The sequence below is a fragment of the Xiphophorus hellerii genome, chromosome 20 (assembly GCF_003331165.1).
Source record: "Xiphophorus hellerii strain 12219 chromosome 20, Xiphophorus_hellerii-4.1, whole genome shotgun sequence".
NCBI classification, from domain to species: Eukaryota; Metazoa; Chordata; class Actinopteri; order Cyprinodontiformes; family Poeciliidae; genus Xiphophorus; species Xiphophorus hellerii.
This window is the reverse complement of record NC_045691.1, coordinates 1,437,339-1,451,011: the sequence shown is the minus strand read 5'-3', so window position 1 is coordinate 1,451,011 and position 13,673 is coordinate 1,437,339. Positions and strand designations below refer to the sequence as shown.

At 37.8% G+C, this 13,673-nt stretch overlaps 1 protein-coding gene across 2 annotated transcripts in view; it reads left to right on the top strand.

The window, feature by feature from the left end:
* The first annotated feature begins 3,009 nt into the window (after positions 1-3,009).
* Positions 3,010-13,673, top strand: part of ripor3 (RIPOR family member 3) — a 38,830-nt gene continuing 28,166 nt past the window's right edge. Inside the window, exon 1 of one of the 2 annotated variants that reach the window (XM_032548439.1) lies at positions 3,010-3,276. The gene's annotated coding sequence lies outside the window, so the exon portion shown is untranslated. The remainder of the gene's footprint in view (positions 3,277-13,673) is intronic. The other variant, XM_032548440.1, reaches the window with a different exon arrangement.

Below are 13,673 nucleotides of genomic sequence, written 5' to 3'. Positions count from 1 at the left end.
GCTTTAATCCAGAACGGTGCCGGTTCTGATACAAAGTTAGAAACAGCAGCTGAAACTACAGAGAAAGGTTTTAATTGTGCATAAATGTAAAAAAAGCTGCGACTGCAACCAGCCGGCTGGCAGAAGAAGGGAACCGGTGTGGCCACTAGGGGGAGTGTTTTTCTAGATTAAAGCATCTTTAAGGGAAACTCAAAATTCAGAGGATTTTTCTCGTCCTGTCGGTTGGACTCAACCACATCCTGGGAACATTGTGATTGGACGAAACGTCCACTGACCGACCAATCAGCTCCTCCTCCTGGTTCCTCAGAAACCGAAACCCACAACAGCAAATATGGGCCAAAAAGAACTAAATATTAAACTCAGACATTAACAGAGTAATTTCAGAAGTTTTCTAGAAAAAACAAGGAAATTTCTGATCTCCAAAAGTCTAAAATGTGCAAGAAAAAAAAATCTTAATTTTTTCTAGAAAACATTTTGGAAAATTTTCCATTTTCTCCAAACCAAATTTGCAAAAATGTTTACTTTTGAAACTCCAAATTTCCAAAAGAAATTGCTGTTTGAAATTCAGTTTTTTTCTAGATAATTTCTGATATTAATCTCAAAAGTTTTTGTTTTATTTTTTGGCAGGAATTTACTCGTTTCTTTTTCCTAACCATATCGGCCCCAATACGCCGCGGTAGAACCCGTATAACCTCAGAAATGAAAGAAGAAGAAACACACGTAGGGGATAGCGCGACCCACGTTTGGAGGCCTTGAGTCCTCGCCGTGGGTTCGATTCCCAGACCCGGCGATATTTGCCGCATGTCTTCCCCCTTTCCTGTCAGCCTACTTTCCTATAAGAGACACTAGAGCCACAAAAGACCCTGGAGGGGAGAAAAAAGAGACACAGGCCCAATTTGAAGGCGTTGAATTACAAAGTAAAATTTCTTTTAAGTCATATTTTATGTGAAGCATTTTAATAACAACTGAAGGTAACATAGTTACCTGATTAAGCAGTAAAATGGCTGTATGTGCCTGAAAACACATAATGCTGCCCCTATAAACTTCATTCTGGTCGCAGCACAAACACGCCCGTATATCCGATCATCATCAGCTGCTGCAGCTGCAGCGTGTGCAGAGGGAGTGGAGCAGCATAAACAGGATGCCGCCGTCTCTTTGCTCTTATCTGTGTCTCACATGTGTTGGTGAGGCTGTGAACGGGCCAGCTGATGCAGCATGTGTGAATACCGAGTCGGTGTGTGTGTGTGTGTGTGCGTGCGTGTGTGTGTGTGTGTGTCAGCGTCTTACTGACCAGGCAGATTTGTATATTTATGTTTGTCTGTTTTCAGTTACACAGTGGGTGACACTTTTTTTATTAAACATTGTAAGCAGATTTAATGTTGAGATGAGAAACGTGTTTAAATCACAGAGGCGTTTTAAAGGAATTCAGTCGCAACACAAGCGTCTCTTCCTGTGAAAACTGAAAGTTGTGTCATGAGTTGTGATACAGAAATGGAATCAACTTTACTGGCCATGTTTGTTTATAAACCATGAATTATATTTCACATTTTCACAGCATTCAGACACGAAAGGTGACCAACGGTACTTTCTTGAACAAGTTAGGATAGATTTATGGGTTACAAAACATGTTAATTACATTTATTGCATAAAATTATTCCTACATAATCAGATTTCAGTCTCTTTGGCAGATGCGTAATTATACAATGGCGTATCTTTGAAAAGCAGAAGTGGAGCCTCCAGCACAACAAACAAGGATCCAGTAAGTGGTTTCAGGATGGTAATTTAACAACAAAACACTTGTCTTTGCCAGCAGCCATTGTACAGCGCATACAGCGTTAAAATTAGCTGACCAAACATGCTGGAGCTCAGCTTAGAAAATCCATGTGAACTCTGGTGCACGTTGAATGTATATGTGAACAACAAGTGGACCAGACATCGTTCCAAAAGGAAGAAGTGGACTACAGCGCAGGGCATTCTGGGTAAATACAAGCAAAACAAACACATTAGGCTAATGCTAGTTGGAGAAATCCTCCAATCACTAAAATTTAACACCACTCCATTTTTGTTTGCATTTCATAAAGAAGGAAGTTGAGCTCAGTGTCTTCTTCAGAGGTTTTCGTGTATTCTCCTTCAGTAGTTCTTGGTGCAGCGCCCCCACAGGTGAGGAGGGGAACAGGTTTTTCAAAGGGTTTGGTTGGTTTGACTCAGTGCAGCTGAAAATTTGGTCTCCAATCCAACCGAGTCAACTGCACTATCGGGGTGAAGACATCCTGAATGAGGCTTCAGGCTGGCTTTAATTTAACTGCAAATTTCAGAGGCTGAAAGTCTGGTTTTCTAAGAGCCAGAAGAGAGAAGCAGGCTGGATGTGGTGGCTTTTAACAACTCCACATATTTCTCTTCATTCTCATGGGCTGCTCATTTATTCAAAATGGCCTTGTGAACCACAAACATGACTGCAATTAAAATGGCCGTGTGAACAAACATTAAACTCCTTTGTTCTTAATAATTTTACTCAAACGCCTCCCAATCAGGGACTAAACATGTTTTAGGTTATTTCCAAACACACAGAGGTGGTGACCCTCCTTCCAGGGTGCAATATTTATTTGGAGAAATGAGTGGCCATCAATCAGATTACTGATGTATGAGGTCTGAGTCGGAGCCAAGTTCTGTAGTTTAAAGCCAAACATGATACTCACCAAGCGGAGGCGGGGGGGGGGGGAAGGAAAGAAAAGAGTGGAGGAAGGGAAGAGTGGGAGACTTTTCTATAAAAAACCCTAAAAATGGGAGAGAAGTACTTAAAAAGCAACGAGAGACAAAGAAAACAGCAACATTTAAATATCAGAAAGAGAAAAAAGAAATGTAGCTGCATGAATAAACGACAGAGTTTGAAAAACATTAACTTACAGAGAATGTTAAAATAAAAAGAAATATAAAATATCTGGATGACGAAGTGAGAAGTGTGGGAAGGAGGAGGAAGAGGAGGAGAGAAACCCAGAAAAGGGAGTGGAGAGAAAATCTGAGGCAGAGCTGGAGAAGTAAACGTTTCTCACACAACAAATGAGGAGGAGAAGAAGAAACAGAGTTTCTACATTGTTCTAAAACCCAGCTGAGCTTCTGCAAGACTGAGCGCTATCAGGACCGAACAGGCGGCTGCCAAACCCATACACACACACACACACACACACACAGAGGCAGAAAGCAGCGTCAGATATGACTCCATTCGGCCTGCTGGACCGGCGCTGACAGTTGGAAATAACTGGTTCTTCATCCTGTACGGTGAGTTTCCTTTGCTTTCAGCAGCTGTGACTCATTTTATTATTATATTACTGAAGTTTAATCTGTTTAATGCCTCAATTCAAAGTTATACTGAGTAAACGGATAGGTTAGCTTACAGCAGTCAGTATCCTACCTGCTACAGACTAACGATTGTTTTAATTATCGATTATTCTGACAATTAATTGGATAAAAAAAGGAAAAAATTCACCACATTCTGCAAGATTTTTTATTTAACTCTTTTATACGATAGTAGGGTTAGTTGCAGTCTGAACTTAAGATGTCGGAAATGATTTCACTGGACTTATTTCGAGCAGTTCTTAAAGATAGGCAACAAGATTCTATGAAACAGTGTCATTGTTTTTAAATTGTTTTTATTGTTTTATACTTGTGAATATGCAATAATTGTTTTTATCTTGTAACCAGGTTGCTATGTATTGCAACTTTTTTTGCCCAGGTCGCTCTTGAAACTGAGATCTAGATCTCAACGGGGTTTACCTGGTTAAATAAAGGAATATATATAAATATATAGTAGAAATATATTAAAAGGTGCAAATAAACAAATCTTTCAATTCCTTCTTGAAATAAGAAAGTAAATGTTTTTTTTGTTTTCACCTAAAATGGAATTAGGGCCAAGCTAAGAAACTGAAAATAAAAGAAAATTGTAGTATTACGAGAAATGATGCATGAGAAAGTCATAATATTATGACTTTAGAGAAAGAATCAGCCTTTATTGACATCAAACTGAAACACATTTGTTTTTGTTGGCATCCAAAGAACAAAAAGAGACAAAACATTAAACGGCCTGAGGCTGAAGCCGTCTTGTAATATAATGACTTTATTCTTACAATTAAATTTTTTTAATTATAATTTTTAATTTTGTCTTATTTTGGCCCTAGCATAGTTACTGACCAACTCAACAAGTTTTCTGCCAAATAGAAATAGTTTTGGTGATTCTATCTAAGCTAAAACAAGAAACGTTTGATCAGCTTTAACTTCAGACACTGAGAAAAAAAATGTTTGTGTCTTTTTATTTAGTGGACGTAAATATTGGGGTTCAATTATATTTGCAGACAACGTTTTTTATTTTAATTGCAAAATGTATAGATTTTTTGTGCAGGTTTGGCTTAATGGTGCTCTGAGAACAGTTTTTTTTCAGCAGATGGTCTTTTTGAAGCCTGTTTACATCAATTAATAATCAATTATTAAATAAAGTATTTTTCTCAACACTGACTCTGAGGGACCGTGCAGCAGAGATGTTGGTCGTGGCTTCAGACTGACTGGATGTTGTAACTGTGATTTTCAGTTCATGTCATTTCTGTTGTAATCTTCTGATCCCGGTTCGTTTTCATGGCCTGCTGCTGTTGTGCATTTATTTTCAGATATCAGGTTTCATTTCTGCAGAAAAGTCGCATCAAAAGCCTTCACTTGAGTGGGAACTTTGGCTGAACTCGAGTTGCTTGGTGATTCAGTTTCACAGTAAATCTTCAGCTACTCAGAAGAAATAACTTTTAAACCTTGTCACATTTATCAAACACTAAATGCTTTCGAGGAAGATTTAGGGTGAAAGTCATTCAGTTTGCTTTTCAGAAAACCTCAACTGAATTTCAATGGTTTCATATTCATGTTGTTATGTAATGTGTTATTTGTTCTCCAAATAACACATCTGACTTTTCTTTTGTCCTGCTGTTTCTCAGGATGTTTTCCTGATAGGCCAGTAGACTTTTGTTACATGTTCTGCTGCTGCTCTCTGTATTACTGTCAAAGGAACCTGTTCCCCTCCTTGCCTGTGGGGGCGCTGCACCAAGAACTACAAAAGGAAACAAAACAAAAACCTCTGGAGACACTGAACTCAACGTCTTTCTTTACAAAATGTAAACAAAAATGGAGCATCAGATTTTAGTGGCTGTAGGATTTCTCTTATGTCTTTATAAAAAGACCACAAGATGTTTCTCCCATTAGCGCTAGGCTAACATGTTTGTCTTTGCTGTATTTTCCCAGAATTTTGTGAAAAAGGAAGTTACGCTGAGTTTCTTCTTCTGAGGTTTTTGTGTCGTTTCCTTTGATGGTTCTTGGTGCAGCGCCCCCACAGGCCAGGAGGTCTGAGGTGTGGTTGCTTTAACAGTGCAGTGTGAAAGAGAGCAGCTGCTGGTAGCAAATGTTGCAACTTTGGTCTCCAATTGAACCGAGTTTACCAGACGATCAGCTGTGAATGCACTTTAAGTTTTGTAAATTGCAGAAGCAAATCTTTAAGTTAAACTCATGTTCCATGTTTCCTCCCGTCTTCAAGTCAGAAGTTTTCTCTCTCAGAACCAGAGCGACTCTTTCTCATGAACCCATCAGTGAGGGCAACTCAAACTGACCGGCTGCCAGAAAAAACATCAACGCAACAAACCGGGTCAGAATCAGCGCCTGGTTTATTTATTCCTCTTGTCCTCCGTTGCAGTTCGTACTGCAGGTTTAGTGAAATGATCTCTGGGGAAAGGCAGCGCCTCTGTTGGATCTCTGGATTCACACAATCGGGACAAAGCTGCAGTTAGAGGTGAAGGATCTTTATTAGGAGGTTTTTAGCGGCTGGCTGCCATTTTGCTCTAATGAAGCGAGCTGATCTTCAGGGCTCTTGTCCTGCTTTTATTGCCCCTCAGACTCGTGTTGATTGTTTGTGGATGCATCATTTAATGAAGTGTGTAATTGATGCTAAAAAGAAAGGAATGGCAGAAGGAGACGGAAATATTCAGCTTTCTTATCCTGTTTTGTCCAGATTTGATGAAAAATTAGTTTTAGTCTCGTCTTAATGCAGTGTTCTGGTTTTTATAATCAATCAATCTGAACAACAAACTGACTCAGTTTTCAATCAAATTTTCAATTCAATTCCGTTTATTTATAAAAAGTGCCAGTTCACCACAAGTGTTGTCTCGAGTAACAAAAGTGATTTATTTTACTTATTAGTTTGTGCATTTTATTTTCGATGTAAAATGAACAATTCAAATGTTGATATAAACAAGAGTTTTAAGGAGTAGTTGGAAGAAAAAATCTTCTATAACCTTTTTTTTATCAAAAAGGACATAAATTACAGGATTATTTTAGTTTAGTAATCGATTATTCTATCAATTACTCTGATGATTAATCGATTAACCAGATTAAAAATGGGCACGTTCTACATATTTTTCAATTTAAAAAAATGCAAATAAACAATTCAATTCCTTTTTAAAATAAGAAAATAAACGTTTTACAGCCAAAAATGCAATAATATAGCACTAAACTTTATCACAAGAGGAATTTCGGGTCAACATATTTACAGACAAAAATATTTTTATCTTAAATGCAAAACTTGTTCTATATATTTTTTAGTCTTTATAACCCAGTTAATGATTAAATGATTATTAAATTAGTTGACGATTATTTCATGATTAATAATTGGTTAATAATGATTAGTCCGACTAATCGTTTCAACTTCACTGTGATCAAGGTGCCTCTTTGATTTTCATCAGAACTGTTGGAGCGTTTTGGATCAGCTGAAGGATTTAGCAGCATTGTGTTGACTTCCTGTCACTAAACTCCTCCAGAAATCTCTGTTTCATTTTCTCAGTTCAGTTCTTTACAGGCTAAAGTGGGAGGGAGAGATTTTTTTCTATGGTCGACTTTCCTCTCCACTCCCTTCAGCTCAACTGGTCTGTAAACTGGTTTTGGTCAGGCGTGCCAATCATAAAACCACATGTTCAGTGTGTATGGGGTTAGACTTTCCCTTCAGGATAATTTACATTTTATATAAGCAGTCAGGGAAACTCTGTCAGATTGACTGGGTAATGTTTTATATGATGCGGTTCTGAACTCTCTGACACTGTCTGGACGTCCTCGGAGGGGGTCCTGTCAGCTCTGCTGCACTGACTAATAAAACAAGAATGTCGTAAAAATTCCTGGGAATAAAACCCCCAGTTCAAGGTAAATAGACTAATGCACCATTATTATTATTAATAGTTGAGAAAAAGGTTTTCACACAGACTTCTGTTGTTGATCTCTGTCAGTTTTACGTAATTGGTTGGACTTTTCTGCTGAAGCCCATTAGCCTGATGTCACACAATCAGAACCAGTGTTATAAATTTTACATTATTTTATTCAGTATTTGGACTCTCGCTTTTGCCTTTGGCTCCTCCTTGGAACTGGTTCAGACTCAATCCACTGTGTAGAAAGTCGGCCATTTTGTTGTGTCTTACACAGGTTTTAATTTTACATCCACAACATGGTGTCACTCTTCCCACAAAAAGCTAACTGCGTTAACCACCAGGGACTACTCATAAACATTAGCTCTGCTAACGCTAACTGGCTACATCAACCTAATATTTAGCAGAAGCTAATGCTAACACGCTAACTTCAACTATGTTGATACCCCACGTCACCTGCTGCACCACATCACAGGTGCAGAATGTGAGGAGAGGAAACGGAGCTGCTGCCTAAACAGATTTCAAAATAAAAGCATGAATATAAAGGTAGAACTACTTGAAGAATTCATAACAATTGATAACCAAAACTTTAACAGAAATGTAAAACTTTATTCAAGTGAAAGCTTACAAAACAGCCGAGTAAATTTGCACTTTAGAATTTCATTTAGCAGATGCTAACTGCGCTACATGCATTCAAAGTTAGCAAAAGTGCTAAGCAAAAAAATGAGCTGATTATTAGGATTAGCAAGTTAACGCTGTAGAGTGAAGTGAGAGATGAATAGACAGATAAATATCAAGACTGTACGGTGGCCGACAGGTGCAAATGCGCAGCAAAAGAGAAACATGCAAACAAAAAAAAAAACACGCGCACAAATTAAATGCGGCAAGCAAAAAGCGAATAAAATGCAGCAAACAAAAAGAGAGACGCAAACAAAAAAGAAGACACCCCCGAATGAAATGCAGCAAACAAAAAGAGAGACGCAAACACCCCCGAATGAAATGCAGCAAACAAAAAGAGAGACGCAAACACCCCCGAATGAAATGCAGCAAACAAAAAGTGTTGAAAACGGAAGTGCTCCAGACCACTAGGGGGAGTCAAAGAAAATAGTATTCATTTCTATGGGACCAGATGCAAGATTCTTCTTCTTCTTCTTCTTGGTATTTATTGGCGGTTGGCAACAAACTTACAGTAGCATTACCGCCACTTACCAGTATGGAGTGTGGTTCGAGATGGTCTATAAACTTTCACTTTCTACCTTTTCCCTCCATTAACTCCTGATTAAACATACCCCCACACATACACACCTGCTTATATTATCCAACTTGCTTATAGCTTTATATACCCCTCTTTGATATTCTTTACACACTCACACCCAACTTGCTCTACTCATATCCTATGAAATAGCTTTGTTTTTGTAAGATACCGAATAATTATTTGAATATGTCTACTCCCGAAATCTCTCCTCAAAAATTCTATTAAATTAAACCTTTCTTTAATACCTACACACTCTCTCAGCATGCATCTTCTCTCTTCTTCATACTTACAACACTCTAAAATAACATGCTCTATTGTTTCAGACTTCTCACAATAATCACACTTTCCAGATGCAAGATTCAGAGAGATACCTTTACTTTCTTTCAAATTTCTTTCTCTGAATCTTGCATCTGGTCCCATAGAAATGAATACTATTTTCTTTGACTCCCCCTAGTGGTCTGGAGCACTTCCGTTTTCAACACTTTTTGTTTGCTGCATTTCATTCGGGGGTGTTTGCGTCTCTCTTTTTGTTTGCTGCATTTCATTCGGGGGTGTTTGCGTCTCTCTTTTTGCTTGCCGCATTTAATTTGTGCGCGTGTTTTTTTTTTGTTTGCATGTTTTCTCTTTTGCTGCGCATTTGCACCTGTCGGCCACCGTAAGACTGCCATATTGAGGCTCCAGTCTGTTCAGGTGAAGGAAAATCAGAAGTCTTAGTTCAACGGTCCAACGGGTCACCAGCCAAGTAAACATGTTTTATTTATTTTAAAAATATAGAGCTAATTTAGAGTGACTCAACTAAAATCTGCCTCAGATTAGTTATTGTTCTGTTGTTTTAGACCCTTTTGCTGACATAATGCATAAGTTAAAGAAATTGTTTATCAATACATGTGGAGTCTTACAGCATCTCAAGTCCAAATAGTCCAAAAAAGTTATTTTTTTAGTAGCTCTGATTTTAGGCATTTTAGTCAACAGAAAATCTGGCATTTTAACAATTATAGGTAAACAACTGAACAAGGCGCACGTTGTACTTCACATTAAAATCCCAGGGGAGAAAAGTGGTCAAAACTGAGTGAAAACGGAGCTCAGTGTTCACTTACTGAAGATCAACTTTTATGGCCAGAAAAGACAGAAACGTGTGATTTCCTTGTTATTTTTATAAGGCTCAACAGGCGGGTCTAAACAGTACATGTAGCAATTATAATGGGAACTCTGTTTTGAAAGATAATAAATGATTAATACTGAAGTAAAATTTTCTGAAAAGGTTTTTTAACAAATGTTGCTTTAAGGATTTTGTGCAATTATTCAACCAAGTTATTGCAAAAAACATTTGGTACATTTTTCCCATTAGTGTATTTGATTGTTGTATTGCTAAATTGTTCAGATTAAAAATGCAAAACAGAAAATTATATATTTTTTTATAAACAAATGACCAGAAAATTTGTTTTTTGGAAATTACCCTAGTGAAGTTATAAATTTACTAGGGTTATATGGATTTAAAGGGAAGCGTTGTACAAAATTGACATTTCACTGGACCATTACCTAGCAACGCCAGCCCCTCGCCTAGCAACGCCAGCCCCTCGCCTAGCAACGCCAGCCCCTCGCCTAGCAACGCCAGCGGGACTCCGCTACATTTGGTCAGTCAGTTCTACTGCTATAAAATGGCTGCTTCATTTCTTTGACGTTACCTTAAATTTTAATCAGTGATCTCAGATTAACTGGCATCAAGAAGAGACTAACTCAGGTGATTAATTATTATTATTTTTTTAATAGAAGTTATTCTTCGCTAAGAAAGAAAACCTGTCCAGCAACACGGCTAAACGTGGTGAAATGTTTTATTTCTCTGGCTCGACTCCGGACTGCAAACTTGATTTAGGAGAGAATTTCCATTTCGCCCTCGGGTGAAGATTCAGACTCTAAGTCAGTCATGTGAAATGGAAAAATGAACGTTTTACAAATGGTGACTTAAAAACAAAATAAGAACAGGTTGCACAAACCTGAACTGCTAAAACATGTGTGTAACTTTTGAAAAGGTTTCAAACATGAGGCTCCTTTTTTCCTCACAGGGCTTCCAGGAAAATCCCAGTACAAAAAATTTTGAAAAAGCCAAAACCTTTGAATAAATCTATTAAAATCTATTTAATTTCCCTTTGGGGTCCATCAAGTATTTCTGAATTGAACTGAATTGAATCTAACAGTGCAGATCCCCTTTAGCAGGATGATTTATTTACCACCATGGCTGTCAGCTGGTTTGAGGTTCTCCAACAATCCCAGAGGTTTCTTGGTTTGTTCACCTGGAACAATGCAAAACCAAGTTGTGCTGACAAAACATGTTTCAGTTGTTTTCTATTTGTCCTGTCATGAACTTTAACAATTATACACACACCAAGACTTGTACATTTTAAAAGGGACCTATTATGGAAAATTCACATTTTGCACATGTTTGTACTTCTTTTGGGTCTCCACTGTTTCTAAAAACAGGCAAAGTGTTTAGTGGTTGAGGGGCTGAACGTTACTAAATGAGCAAAGATTACTGGCTCGACAGCGCCACCTTGTTAGCACCTAGCATACATCATCTAGCCAGGAGGTGAGGATGTAGTCCTTTCTTCTCCGTTTTTATGGCAGCAACGTTTAGATGAGCATTACTGCCATCTACTGGAATGGAGTGTGGATCGGGATGCTAAATATATTAGATTTTAAAAATAAATAATAATAAAACAAAATAAAAAACTATATTCTGTCTATTAATTTTGTTTTCTTTATATCTGAAATAATGTTTGTTGTTACAACTAATGGTGGATCTATTTGAATATTTTCACCTGCTATTGTCTGTGAAGTCCTTTTTCTTTTTATTTGTTCATTCTTGCATCACATTTGGACTCTGTGAGACACAAAGCTGCCTCCTATCATCTGCAGAGATTATTATCCAAACTGCAGAGTTAAAGGAAGTTGAATGGACTTTAGGTCCGGATATGAATTAGGGAATTCCCAAATTCCTGACATCTTTACATAATCACACCCACCTGCACTGCTTGGGTTTGGAGTAACAGCTGTAATTCCTGTTGAATCTGTGCAGCTGACGCAGAGTTTTATTCCAGATCCATGTGTGATTTTTCCAGCTGCCGCAATAAGCTTCAAAGAAGTAACTTAACGTTTTGTGAACCATTATTTCCATGATTCTGCAGCATCTGCCAATCGCCATCAAAGTCTCATTTTAAAAATAAGTCCCACAACAGTAATCTATTTATTTTTTATTATTTAAGCTTAAAACTGTTCTAATTTATAGTGATGTTAGAAAGTGCTGATCTGCTGTTTTATATGCAACAATACAAACTTTGGTTCTTGGACACAACTCCTGTTTATAGAGCCTGATGTTAGATTTAGGGGAGGAATGAATCTTTGTTCAAGTTTGATTTATGCTTTGGATTTTTAAAAAGGCCCAAGAGAAAGAATATTAAAAACAAGACTGAATATAAACACAAGAACTTGATTGTTTAAGATGAATCCAATAAATACGTCTTAGTTCAGTAACATATGCAGCTGTGCTCAGCAGAATGCAGATTATACACAAAAGTTTATGCAAACATGACAATGGCAGGCAGCTGAAATGGTTTGAGTAAATGACAGGTATGATCTGGAACAGGTGAGCAGCCAGGTACCAATCAGCTGACTGAAAACATGTTCAATCACCTGTTTTCTGCTCTAAATCACATTTCAACAAGTGGCAAAATATCAATTCCCTCTGATTTAGTCCAGCTGGTGCCCTTCCCATACTGCCTGTCATGAAGAACATGTATGTCAAAGTAAGTGAAGGTTTTTATTTAGGTTCGGAAGCCCCATCAGGTCTTCCCATGAAATGCTGTGATATATCAGTTTTCCACTGGAACAAACATTACAAATGAGTTCAGGTATATTCCAACAACCCTCCAGTGTTGTGTAAAACATTTTCTGCAACCATCATTTCTTCCAAGTGCTGTTAAATCCTAAAGTGTATTAAATCAAGTAATTCCACTTCAGAGAGTAATTTATGCAGCCAGTGTCTCAGGAGAAGTTTCAGGGTTTTTAAAAGAACGTTACAGTGAGCTACTTTGTGGTTAACTTGCAGAAATAAACAGCAAACCTTGCAGCCTCCAGCTATTAGCTTAGCTTGTTGATCTGTTATTTAGGACAGTATGCTAAGAGGTTAGTTTGTGAACTTCCAGAAAACACGGGAGAAATGTTTACATCATCTCTTAGTTTAGCATGCTAATTAGCACTACATGCTAACCCAAATCTAATTTGAGCTCAAGAAAATTTTATGTTTCAGTAACTGAACTGAGTTTTATAATTGTCTTGTGTGATTTGCTTTCACAAAGAACAGTAACATTTCCCACATTTACCTGCTAATGGGTTAGCATGTTAGATTTGTGCTAACAGGCTAATTAGCTCTAAATGCTAATTACTCTGCAGGTTTGTATCATTTATGCTGATATGTAACAGTGTTGGGCTAAAGGCTACTTGAAGTTACTCCCTTTGAGAACCTGGTTTTATCCCAAATTTATTTATAAAGATTTAACTGTGACAAAATATTACAAATTTGACAAAATATTAACACAAAATGAGCGGTAGGAGTCGATAGGAGGCCTGTTCATCTCCAAACACTGAAACAGTTCACATATGTAACCTGCTTTTTGTGGTTTATTTCCATTTGTATTGTGTTTTGTGTGTTCAGCATGTTTTGGGAGCAGGTTAACTGTTGCTGACAGAGAGGTTAATGAAGAGGGGGTAGTGGTACCGCAGAGAGCCGGTGTGATTACAAACCCAGAGCTCCGCTCCTCTTCCTCTGCAGTCCTCATCCTGCTCCTCACTTCCAAAAGGCAAATAAATCTTCATCAGCTGTCAGCTATTCCTGTACAGAAAGGGGCAGAGGAAGAACAGATGCTTTACTTTTTCTTGAGTAGAAAATAATCTGGGATTTAGATTGGGAGGTTATGAATGTTTACAGGGCCGGTCCAAACCTTTTTGGGGCCCTGAACAGATTTTCATTTGGGGCCCCCAAAACCAACATTTCAACACCAGATGCTTTATCATTCCTAATATACTTTGTATATGTACCATACATATTATCATTAGCATCACTTGTAATCCTGCTAGCGTTGGCTGTTGATTTTAATCTTACAGGAGTAACAGATGCTAAAAAAGGAGCTTTTGAGATGCAGAGTGGTATT